We start from the raw sequence: 12,037 nt of genomic DNA on the forward strand, positions 1-12,037 counted from the left end.
AGATCTGACAAAAGTAACCAACCAGATCTACCAACAAAATATGCAATTTAAAAATAACTTAGTCTTTAATAGCAACTAGAAGAGCAATCCATTTCAAATGTAAGAACTAAAATTATCTATATTTAAATTTGTGTGTTTCATATGAGTTTCTAATTGTTGCAATAACCTAACTGCATGGATTTTTCCTCCTAAAAGGAAATTAATCCTTTTGCTCTACCTTTGGGCATACAATTGATTTCTCATCATACTGGAGTTCTCATCAGCCTGTGCTAATTGTTATCCTAAGCAGCCAAATTAAAAAGGGAGGAGGCTTAGTTTGTCATCCCTAAAAGCATTTTCTCCATGATCAAGGTAGACTTTGCAATGCCTACCTTGTAACTATTTTGAAGAGATACAAGGTGAGTCCTCAGGGACTCAGTATATTACCTTTTCCCCTGCCCTAAATTCCCTCCAATTTGTTTCAAAGGATTATTGATCTGAATGCTAAAGTCATTAGCCTCAGCACTTAACTGAGGATGTGAAGAAGTACATTTAGGTTAGCATCACCAGGTCAAAGACACATGTGAGATGAAAATCATTTCTGGAGTTCCTGTGAATTGATCCAATAAAAGATCATATATTTGCCTGAATTCCCTGGTTCCCATATGTCACATCTTATTTCCATAAACATTTATGCCCCCATGGTAAGCCATTCTGATCTATTTATTTATTTATTTTTTACAAAGTCAGTAGCAAGCTAATAGAAGAGCGGGAAGGTGGTAAATTTTAAAGAGAAACAGGAAATTAGTGTATCAAAGAGGGCAACGTGAGATAACTGGATACAATTTATCTTCTACTCTGTACCTTGGACTAAAAAACAGTCATATAGAGTTGCTCATGTAGATGTTTTTGAGTACTGAGTATCAACGTGTCCTTCAGCATCCATAGTTCTCACCTACTGTGGTGGAGAAGACTGTCTCTGGGCAGAAGGTCACTATGGTTCTGGACTGAGACACTGCAATTTGCCCAAGAACAGCAGAGGCCCAACCCCACTCATTTGAAACCATGGGACAGGACTGAAATGTCAGAATTAACAATTGGAAGATGTGAATAATCGGCTCTGCAAGCTGGGACTCATCCAGAGCCATTAATATTTGGAGATTGTTTTAAGCCCTACAGCATGAGATTTAATGTCCTTTCTCAATGTTGTCTGAGGGTGAATTATTTTAATTAAAAATTTTAATCATCTATAAAAATAACTGTGAGACTTCCTGGTATCTTATGTAGATGTTTTATCACATTTAGAATCCTACTATTTTATTATTATTATTATTTTATTTTATTTTTGGCCTCAGCCCCATCCTGTAGCAATTAATTACAGTTTAATCACATGGTGAGTTAGAAATGACATTCCTTTGATCTCCCTTTCATTCCTCACCTCTTAATTTCCTTGAACATCTATTTGGACTCATGAGACAGAATCTTCTCCAGAGCATTCATTATCTTATATTCTTTTACCACATCCCCTCCTAGCCATCTGCTTTCTAAAATACATAATTGCAGCCTTCCTGAGGTTAGAATTTTGAATAGTCTACAAAGTGCTTTGAAAAAAAATATGGATCATTCTTAGATTTTTTTTTTTCCTTATGAACAAAAACTGTAAATATGCTGCATTCAACTGTGAGCTACTACTGATATTTGAATGCTACTTTATTACCTTCATATTTCCAACTCCTCTGGGTCATCTAATGTGTCATTGCTGACAGAGTAAGATCAAGGCTGAAATTCCCCCCCAGTTTAGATGTCAGCTCTTGATGCCCCATTCATCTTGCCTAATCTGCTCACTATGATTTATTATACCCCAAACTTCTCAAGTGCAGAAATACGAGTGTCCTGGCTGGCTGTGTGTGTGGTGATCTCTGACACAAACCTCCATTTCATACCACTGTCCTCAGCCCCCAGAAAGCAAATAAAAAACTCTTAACCAGACCAAAGCCATGAATAGGTAGCAGGCAGGTTGTGAGGAAATGGCCTCAATATGCATCACAACAGGCTTTGACAGGTTTAGACTGAACATTATGAACATTATTTTCACAAAAAGAGTTGTCAAGCATTGGGACAGGATGTCCAGGGAGGTGGTGGAGTCCCCATCCCTGGAGGTATTTAAAAGATGTGGATGTGGCACTTCAGGATGTGGTTTAGTGTCAGATTTGTTAGTGTGTGGTTGATGGATGGACTTGATGATTAACGGTCTTTTCCAACCTAAATGATTCTAAATGCTTTAGCTGTTTCTCTCCTTCCTGCCTCTACTCCTGTGTGACTGGGAAATCCTTAACTAAAGCCCATCCCTCAGCTCCTTTGAGCTCTTGTATTATGTTGGTGAAGATTACTGCAGTTCTGCAGCTATGGGATATAGAGAATTTGTGACACTTTTTCATCCAAAAGTAGAGGTTGTGGGTCTGTGGGCCTGCTGAGGTAGCAAAAATCCCCTGAGATAGGCATGAAAATTCCCATGATGGAAGTATGCATGGTTGTTCCCCCTAAAACAGGGACTTTCACTTCCATGCTCTTTTCTGGATCTCATCTAAGGTAAAGTGCCATGCTTCAGTTATGTAGATATGAAGTTTAGATATCATAGAATAATAGAATAACTGAGTTGGAAAAGACCCACAAGGTTTGTTGAGTCCAACTCCTGGGTCCCTAAAGGACCACACAAAAAATCAGACCATATATCTGGGAGCACTGTCCAAACAATTCTTGAACTCCAGTAGGCTCGGTGCTGTGACCAGTGCCTTGGAGAGCCTGTCCCAGTGCCCAACCACCTCTGGGTGCAGAACCTTTCCCTAACCCCCAGCCTGACCCTCCCCTGTCCCAGCTCCATGCCATTCCCTTGGGTCCTGTCACTGTCCCCAGAGAGCAGAGCTCAGCGCCTGCCCCTCCGCTCCCCTCGTGAGGGAGCTGCAGGCCGCCATGAGGCCTCCCCTCAGCCTACTCTGCTCTGGGCTGAATAAACCAAGGCACCTCAGTTGCTCCTCAAACATCTTCCCCTCCACACCCTTCACCATCTTTGTTGCCCTCCTGTGGACACTCTCTAATGGTTTTATATCTTTCTTATTGTGTTGCCCCAAACTGCACACAGTATTCGAGGTGAGGCTGCACCAGCGCAGAGCAGAGTGGGACAGTCACTTCCCTTGACTGACTAGCAATGTTATGCTTGATGCACTCCAGGATATGGTTGGCCCTCCTGGCTACCAGGGCATGCTGCTGGTTCGTGTTCAGCTTGCTGTCAACCAAAACCCCCAGATTCCTCTCTGCAGGGCTGCTCTCCAACATCTCATCCCCCATTCTGTATGTACAGCAAGGGTTGCCCCTTCGCAGGTGCAGAATCCAACACTTGCTCTTGTTAAACTTAATACTGTTGGTAATTGCTCAGCTCTCCAACCTGTCTAAATCTCTCTGAAAGACTTCACTATCCTCGATGGTGTCAATAGCTCCACCCAATTTGGTATCATCTGTGAACTTTCTCAAAAAACTCAAAAAGTCCTTCATCCAAATCATTTATAAAAACACTGAAGAGGACTGGTCCTGAAATGGAGCTGTGAGGAATCCTACTAGTGACAGGTCACCAGCCTGATGTAACCCCATTTACAAAAACTCTATGGGCCTGACCCATCAGCCAGTTGCTCACCCATCTTATTATGCTTTTATCTGACTGTTTTCTGGTCATTATGTCCAGCAGGATACTGTGGGAGACAGTATCAAAGGCTTTACTGAAATCCAGAAAGATTACATTGACTGGCTTCCTTTGATCAACTGGCTGGGTGATCTCATCATGGAAGGAAATAATATTTGTTAGACATGACCCTCCCCTCGTGAATCCGTATTGGCCCTGACCGATGACAGCATTGGCCTTTAAGTGTTTTCCAGTAAATCCCAGAATAATCTCCATAATTTTACCAGACACTGAAGTGAGACTGATTTAACCTGTGTAAATGCACACTGGTAAACCCCTCTAATATGAGCCAGTAGAATATAACAAGGAAAAAAAAGAAACCCTGAAGGGAGATATTAAAAAGGTTAGTTCATCTTGGAAGTCTGTCCTTGTGCTTCTAAGAAGCATGAAGAAAACAAACAAACAAACCTAATCTGCTTCTATGTGATTAAACCTGAAAAGCTAGGACAGAAATAACAGGGAGAGGGTAGGAGAAATTGTTCCCCAAAAAAAGTTTGAAATTTAATCCTTTAGAAGTATGACCTGCCCTCACAGTCAGGAGCTGAAAGGAAAAGCTCTGCTCCCGAGATCAAACAGGCACACAACAAATAGCAAGTCCTTACATGTGGCTGCTGCAGTTGCATGCATAGAGGGAAAGAGGGTGCATCAGGAAAAGTCACATTGCACAGGAACCAAGCAGCAGATACCATCAATGTTTGCACATCACCTCATTAATGCCAGTGGGTCTGTGCCAGGTGTTGTCTTGTTTCAGGGCTGGATGCAGCCCTCACACCACAGTGCTTGCTATTGTTGTCTGTATATAGAAGATTTCTGATTTAGAAAGGACTTGAGCTGGTGAATAGTAGCATATTCCAGTGCTTTTAGGAAAGAGTCACAGCAGCTTGCTCTCTACTCTGTATTCAGGTGCAATGAGAAAGCCTAATACTTATTTTATTCCCTGGTATAGCTGCATGGTGCAAATGAAAATGCATGAAACATGATCATAAGGGACGCAAAAAGCCTTTTTTTTTTTTTTTTCCTAGAGGGCTTAATTACTTATAACTCCAACTGCCTTCAGTTTTTGGACTCAGTTTTGCAGACATCAGGCCTGAAATGCAAACAGAAAACAAAACAGCTCTGTTCCAGACAAGAAAGGTGAAATGAAAAAAGTACTTGAACATTATTTTTTCAGCTTTAACTCAAACTGACAGCCACTATGGTCAGATATATACTATAGCAAAACCTCATTACTGCAAAATGTAGTTTTCTGCAGTACTCAAGTAAAATTTTATTCAGCTATTATCTCCACCACTCTGCTGTTGTAAACATCATTGCATTAAATGTCTATGTCTCTAAAGGGATTTCTGCTCCTTATGACAACACACTTGCTTTCAGGAGAAGAAACAAAACCAAACAAATCTTCAATACTATACACACAAACTATGTGCTTTGGCATCAGCTACTGCTTGCAGCAAGACAAGCTCACCTAATGCTGTCAGTGATGTTGTGGGTGTAGATGAATACGTATGCACGTTTGGGATCTTAGTCCTTCCCACCACTTAACATAATCTTCACTGTGGCAGAGCCTCTCCTATAAATACTCTGCTTTTTAAGGCATATATCTTTGTTTTAAAAAGCTACCACACAGAAGGGAGAGCTAGCTTAAACAGGTAAGTTACTTGTACTAAGAAATAATGGAGATGGAGTAAAGCAGATTTAGAAAGAAAGAAAAAGGTATTCTGCATTGGAATAGGTTAGGGTTGGAAATGGATGTTACAGGTCAATATTGTTGTCTTTGCAAGGAGAGACTAGAAATCTCCTAGCTGTCTGTCAGTCTTGACGTTAGTTCATTATTGTGCAAGGCTTTGGTTATTTTCTGCACATAATTGAAATGCTTTGAATACTCCTGTTTGAATGAGGTGTCAAGATCAGCTGGTAAAAAGCAACTGCAAAGAAAGTGAAATACCATATAGACTGTAACTTCATTAGCGGTGTCGTCTTCCCTGTGGTGATTATATTCTGTTCTCACCATCATATTTTTTTCAGTTATCTGAGGTAAAGGTGATAGTTTAAGGTATTTACTAATCAAATAAGGGAAATCTAAGTTGTATGGAGTTTCCAAAAATTATTTCTGCTGTGATGGATGTGGAAATTGGTATGATAGCCTCTGAGGTTTCCTTGAGGATCTTGATATATTAGTACCCATAATGATGCGTGATGTAGTAAAAGCCATGTTGAAACAAATTATTCAGGGAAAATGAAAAGAGTAATCTGTTTGTTTACTTGCTGATCCCCAGCTTGGCTTTCCAGCTCAGTGGCTTGTGCAAAGTTCTCCTGTAAGTTACGGACTTGTACACAGATGTATTATGCTTATTGTAGAAATTAAATTAAATTTCTAATAGGAGACTTCTATTTCTTTTTCTATTTTTCCCCTTCCCCGGGTTAAAAACAAACAACAACAACAAACAAACAAACACACAAAACTACCTATCTGCTCCTTCTAAAGCAGCAGAAGCTATTCCACATAGCAGGGGAAAGGAGGATTCTAGGAGGATTCTTATAGTGGTGCTGATCTGAAGACATAATGCAATCTTCTCCACTCAGGACTTGCTAATTTGGATCAATCAACAGATTCAGCTGTTCAGATGAGTATGACTGTTAGGCCTGAGAAAATGAAGTTTACTTTTCTGAAAGCATGCTGGAAAGAGATCTAAAATAAGATTACTGTTGAACACCAACCCTTTAAGAAAGGATGGACAGCATTGAAGGAGGAGGGATCTATTTAGAAAGCTATAGGCAACAGGTGAGATCGTACCTTTAAGTAGCTCCTGCAAGTTGCATCTTCAGTATGTGGTCATACTGCAGAAATTATTGTGGAGCAGCTTGAAGACCAGCTAAAATGGAATGCAATTAGTTGTTCACAGGCGCTTTGTTTTTATTGAGTACCACCATGGAGTTTGAAAGAGGGAAAGTCTTCCAAGCGGCGTAGTGGATGTCTAAATGCTGAGGATGAGGGAACTGCTGAAGACACAGGGGAGGTCTAAACATACAGCCATGGGTGTTTGCGAGTGTGCTTTTTTTTTTTTTTCCCCCTCTCTCTTAAATGTGGCTTATTTGAAATTTTTGGAGTAATGTTAGGAAAACCATGTGGCACGCTGTCTTGAAAGAAAGACAGAATCATATTCAGAAGGGATAAAAGTTGTGGACAGACACTTTGATTATTGCTCCGGGTGGTTGCCTTGGCAGAGTTTACAAAGTAACAGGATGTGGATAGAGGCATGGGTGGCATCTGTAATAGGCCATTACAACTCTGTGTTTTATTGTGGGGGGGTGTTCCACAAGTAAGAGGACCAGCCCTGCTCCCAGGCAAAGCTGATGCCTACCTTTCCCTGGAGCAGGAATGACTAAATTTTATATCCTTGTTTGACTCACCATTAAGTCTTCGCCTCCCCAGGTCTTTTGCATGCCAATTATCTGGCTTGACTGGAGTTTAGTGGTTCATTCGTTCTAGATGATCTCCTTTCTGCCAGGAACTCAGGTAACTTTTGCCATGGTCCCTTAAATATGCATCATCATAGTTGCCTGGACTTGGCAAGGCATTGCACACACCCTTCAAATCAAAGGCAATGCCAAGCAGAACTTGCTGGGGTGTTAGCAGTGGTTTAAACAGAGTAAATGTAATGTGTGAAAGGAGAGACTTCAAAGGACAATTGCACTACTGCATGTTTTGAATGTTTACTAATGTTAAGCTCCACTAAAATTACCAAAAAGATGAAGATGCTAGTGAGGGAAGGTAGGAGGCTGTAGGTGTTTCCCTAAGTGTTTGTGTGTTTCTCCTCAGGGATGTCCATTATTGAGGTGGGCTGGGGTGCTCTAACAGTTCTGATCTTTGCTTTGTTCTTCTTAACTCTCCTCTGGAGATCAGACCTTCCCCAGCAGGTGTTTTATAGTTCTGCCACCTCTCCTGCTGGTATTTATTTATGGGCTCATTAAGTAGTATTTTACATAGTTAGTTTAATTAGGGACTCCTCAGCTCTGATAAAAGATTGTATTAAATCTTATATAATCCCTGCTTGGCTTATTTGTTTGCAGGCTAATTCTCCACCCATGTTGACTTAATAAGACATCTTTTAATACTCTGCTCCAACCTCTGTTTCTGGGATGCTAGTGGAAACTGAAGCTTTACTGGGAAACTAAGCCAGCCCCCATGCAAGGAGACTGCTTTTTTATTTTCACTGGTGAACCTTGTGCAACCTCCTGGTAACACTGAAATCAGTGGAATGCACCCTGAAATCAGAGATGTCTAGGCTTTTCCTATAGATAGGGTCTAAACTAAGGACTTGATTATATTTTTTCTTTCTTTCTTTTTAAAATAAAATTGTTACTTCTCTGAATATGCACCAGATAAGATCTATGGGGTGAAATCCTGGCTTTTGTGAAGACTGATAATGCCAGATACCAGTTTATTTCATGTCCTTAACTCTGGTGTTAAATGCTGTGGTGGCTGAGTTGTTCACACAGAGCTGGCAGACATGACATAAGACCTGCAGGAACCCTGGTCTCTTCTGGAGAAGCAGCTGAAAGCCAGTGGGAAAGCCTGGGGTATCTCAAATGGCATCAGACACCTCAGTTTAGGCAACTGAATGCCACCATGGGTGAGAGCCTGTATGATGTAAAATCATCTCCTCTTTTTCCATAAGAAATCCTTGTAATAAAGTATATTCCATATAAATTTGATAGTTTATATTTTCAATAGTACACTGTAAGCAAAGTGATTTTGATGTCTGCCACTGTTCTGCACTCCTGTGGTGACTACCAACCAGAACAGTTCTGCCAGAAACACAAAAGTTTAAGCCACAAGTTTTTAGCACTTTGACCAAAGGAAAATGTGTCAGATCTTCATCTTATCTGACAATTCTGTGCATATCTTCTTAATCAAAAATAGAAAGCAGTGATATAATTAGGGAAGACCATGTGAAAATTCCTTTCGTTTTAAATATCTGAGATGTCAGAAAATGAAAAAATAACAACAACAAATAAGCAAGGTGAGGGAATTAGCAGAAATCCTGATTTTTTTGGAAGACCTACCCCAGGCACTACACTTTCAGATGCTTTCTTGCATAAGCAACTTGTAGCACAAGGCTGGGCTGTGTTGTCATGGAGACTTTCAGGATACCTCATCATTTTGCTAGAAAATACAAGTTTTGGAGTGGCTGTCATATTAATTTAGTCACAAGACCAGACTTCCTACTGGTCCTATCCCTTCATCCCTCATTGCTGTTTACACTAAATCTTTTTTATGCCCTTGCAGAGCATAAGGGTGGTTGCATGTTCTTTTATGAAGCTGTCTTTGCATGAATTGACAGGGCACAGTGGAATAAATTAGTGTGAAGAGGGATTTATGGCATGGCTGAGAAAAGAGTGCAGAAAGGCTTCGGTTCTGTGAGGGAAGAAATCTGTGTTGCCATCACCAAAAACATGGTTTACCATTTGCTCGGTCATGTGGCACTGACCAGATGGTGCCTGGAGGGAAAAAAAAAAAAAAATCCAGTTTCTGTGTATGAGAGAGAACTTGAATAACTCCATTGTCTATATCTGACATGATTCCAGATTTAGTACCATGTGCAAAAAGATCTGGAGCCCCAGCTGACATTAGAAATGCTGAATATGGATGTATTAATCCGTAAAATGGTTTGTGTGTGTAGTAGAAGGAAACTTTCAGACCTCCAGGGCTAGAAGTCTTAAATGCCCCCAGGAGTCTACCTCTCCTTCAGATGGGATTTGCCCAGCAATTATGCAGCAAAATGGGTCCGATTCCTGGTGCGTCCAGTGCTGGCCTCAAGCTGTCAGCCCACTTAGGAGGGTATAAGAGAGAATTGACATTGAATTGTCATGTGCAGCTCCCAAACATGGTATTCACTCTGACTTGTCTCTTGTCCTTCCAACCATTCTTTGCTCACTTTTGCCCTGACATCCACACCAGCATTCCTCTTTGGGTATTCATGAATTTTCACTCACTTCATCCCCTGCTTTCCCTGCCCCAGCCTCAAACACAATTACACCTTCATGGTGCTCCTTCTTCTCTCAGCTTTGCCTCTCTTCCTTTTGCCTGAAACCAAGGAGGCTACCTGATGCTGCTGCTATCAACCAAGTTACGTACAATTTGCAGGGACACAGTTTTCTATTCAGGTCCTTTCCAGGAGGTGTGTGTAGGTGGAGCTGATAGATGACATCGGAACCTCACAAGGCTATTTCAGACAGATAGCGCAGAAAGAAAATGAGCCTACGGTAGGTTAGGTTGCTGTGTCCTGTCTGCTGTCCCTCAGATTTATTTCACTTCTGCAGGATATATATGCTACATGAAAACTATTTCAGGCTATGTCCTGAAAGTTCTGTTTGTCCCCATGTCTGCCTTACTTCTTAACCCAACCTCCTTCACCCCCAACAGCTAAAGGCAAATTAAAATGTCTCTGGGTGGTTGTAATTTGTCAGTGCAAATTCTCACATTTCTCCAAGTCAATTAATTTTCAAGGAGAAGAGGCGTTACACTTTGGATTCTAGCTGATTTGTGGAAAAATTCTGTGCTTTCTCCTTCTGAATGATGTCTTCTTCCATGTTAAGGGACTGAGTGGTGGTGGGATGCCAGCAAAACCCTGGATGATTGTAGGGAGGGAAAAGGTTCCCTGATGTCCAGAGGATTTTCCTTTCCTTTCTTGCCTCCTAGACCTTTTCAAGCATCTCCCTGGATGCTTTAGTCCTCTTGTTGATGACCACAGTCCTATCATTTCACACTAGTGGTTAGTCCAGGGGACCTGTACAGATGGAAACAGGGGTGTGCCCTGGTGGGGCAGCAGGATGGGACATTCCCTGCTTGCCCCAGGGCAAATTACATGGTAGGGTTTAGCGCTGTTATGTTAAAACTTGGGAGTGATGAGAAATAATATTTGACAGGTTGCTCTGTAGTCTTCTAAAACCTGCTGTTGGTATTCCTACACATAGTTCTCCTCATGTTTGAAATGTCCCCCAATTCCTAGAGATTTCCAGGTGCACAGGAAGGTGAGAGTCGCTGCTTCTGTAGAGCATCTTGACATCTCCTCTGGTCCCAGTTTAAGTTAGTGGATACCTATCAATTTACATTTCCTCAGAATTATTCCCAGAGAATGTTGTGTTCTGCTGAACAGCTCATCCTACTCATCTCTATACCCGTAACCAGCTTCAAGAAATGCAATGAAATGGGAATGGAACTGGTTTCTGTTTGTCCTCACCTTCAAGTTGGTTGTACTCTGCAGTACGGAGAGCTCTCCCAGAGAATGGGTCCCTGTGTTGCTTCTCAAGAGTAAACAAAGAAAAAAGAACTATATTTTCTCACAGTAATAAAATGCAAAACATTTTCAGAAATAGGGATTTATTCTTTATACCTTTATTTTATGTTTGGTGGTGTGTATTCAAGCGTTTCCAGCAGAAGGCATTCCAGTTTCTGCATTGCTGATCAGTGACATGTTTGAGCAGGTACAGTTTTTCCCAAAGATATTGAAAGAATTAAAATCAACTACAGAGTGACAAAAGAGGAGAGGTTACAGTTGTAGCGTTTGTACAGGATCCTAGGCAGTTCATTTTGGGCCTTTACAGAATCACGGAATCACAGAATTTCTAGGTTGGAAGAGACCTCAAGATCAGACATGATACTGTTAAAAAGGACATTTGAATTAGGTGCTTTTAACTTCAAAGGTGTTATAGGTGCTTAGTCCCACTTAAAAAAAAATAAATAATTATATATATATATATATATTAAAAACAACAACAACAAAAACAAACAAACAAAAAACCACAAAAGACAACTCTTGGTCTCCGAAAAGCTAGGCAATGATAAGTGTTTGATGGTTATTTTAAGTAATCTTCTCTTCTGCATTTAGCAAGCCACGATAAATCTTATTTATAAATGCCAGCATAAACATTTGCAAACTCTTGACATGATGAAGCAGACTGGGGCTTTTAAGAAATTAGAAAAAAGCTAATTCATGTGTCTCTTTACCTGGCGTGTGCTGATTTTTTCCAAATGCAGCACATTAGCCAAATTACTTGCAGTGCATCCTACTAATGCAAGCGTGTTTGTAGCAGAGGTATATATTTTATAACCCCAACAACATTCCTCTATAGTAAGAGAAAAAAGGAACCCTAAGATATGCCAAATCCTGCAGTGATCTCTTTCTTTAAGAGATATTTAAATCTGTTTAATAGTGATTGACTAGAATGTCCCAATTGTGTATGCGTACAGAAGGCTTAGAAGAGATGGATTAAATGATTTAGCAAATTTCTCACCCTGCTTGGCTCAGATGGATGCATATA

At 40.7% G+C, this 12,037-nt stretch overlaps 1 protein-coding gene and 1 long non-coding RNA gene across 2 annotated transcripts in view; both read left to right on the forward strand.

Moving 5' to 3' along the window:
- Nucleotides 1-5,314: 5,314 nt before the first annotated feature.
- The window catches only part of FAM135B (family with sequence similarity 135 member B), a 261,734-nt gene continuing 255,011 nt past the window's right edge, over nt 5,315-12,037 (forward strand). The window contains exon 1 of the mRNA XM_072034282.1: nt 5,315-5,361. The gene's annotated coding sequence lies outside the window, so the exon portion shown is untranslated. The remainder of the gene's footprint in view (nt 5,362-12,037) is intronic.
- Nucleotides 6,666-8,125, forward strand: LOC140001684 (uncharacterized). Its single transcript, XR_011807163.1, has 3 exons — nt 6,666-6,729; nt 7,146-7,229; nt 7,784-8,125. It is a non-coding gene; the product is annotated as an uncharacterized lncRNA (long non-coding RNA).

The sequence above is a fragment of the Anas platyrhynchos genome, chromosome 2 (assembly GCF_047663525.1).
Source record: "Anas platyrhynchos isolate ZD024472 breed Pekin duck chromosome 2, IASCAAS_PekinDuck_T2T, whole genome shotgun sequence".
NCBI lineage: Eukaryota > Metazoa > Chordata > Aves > Anseriformes > Anatidae > Anas > Anas platyrhynchos.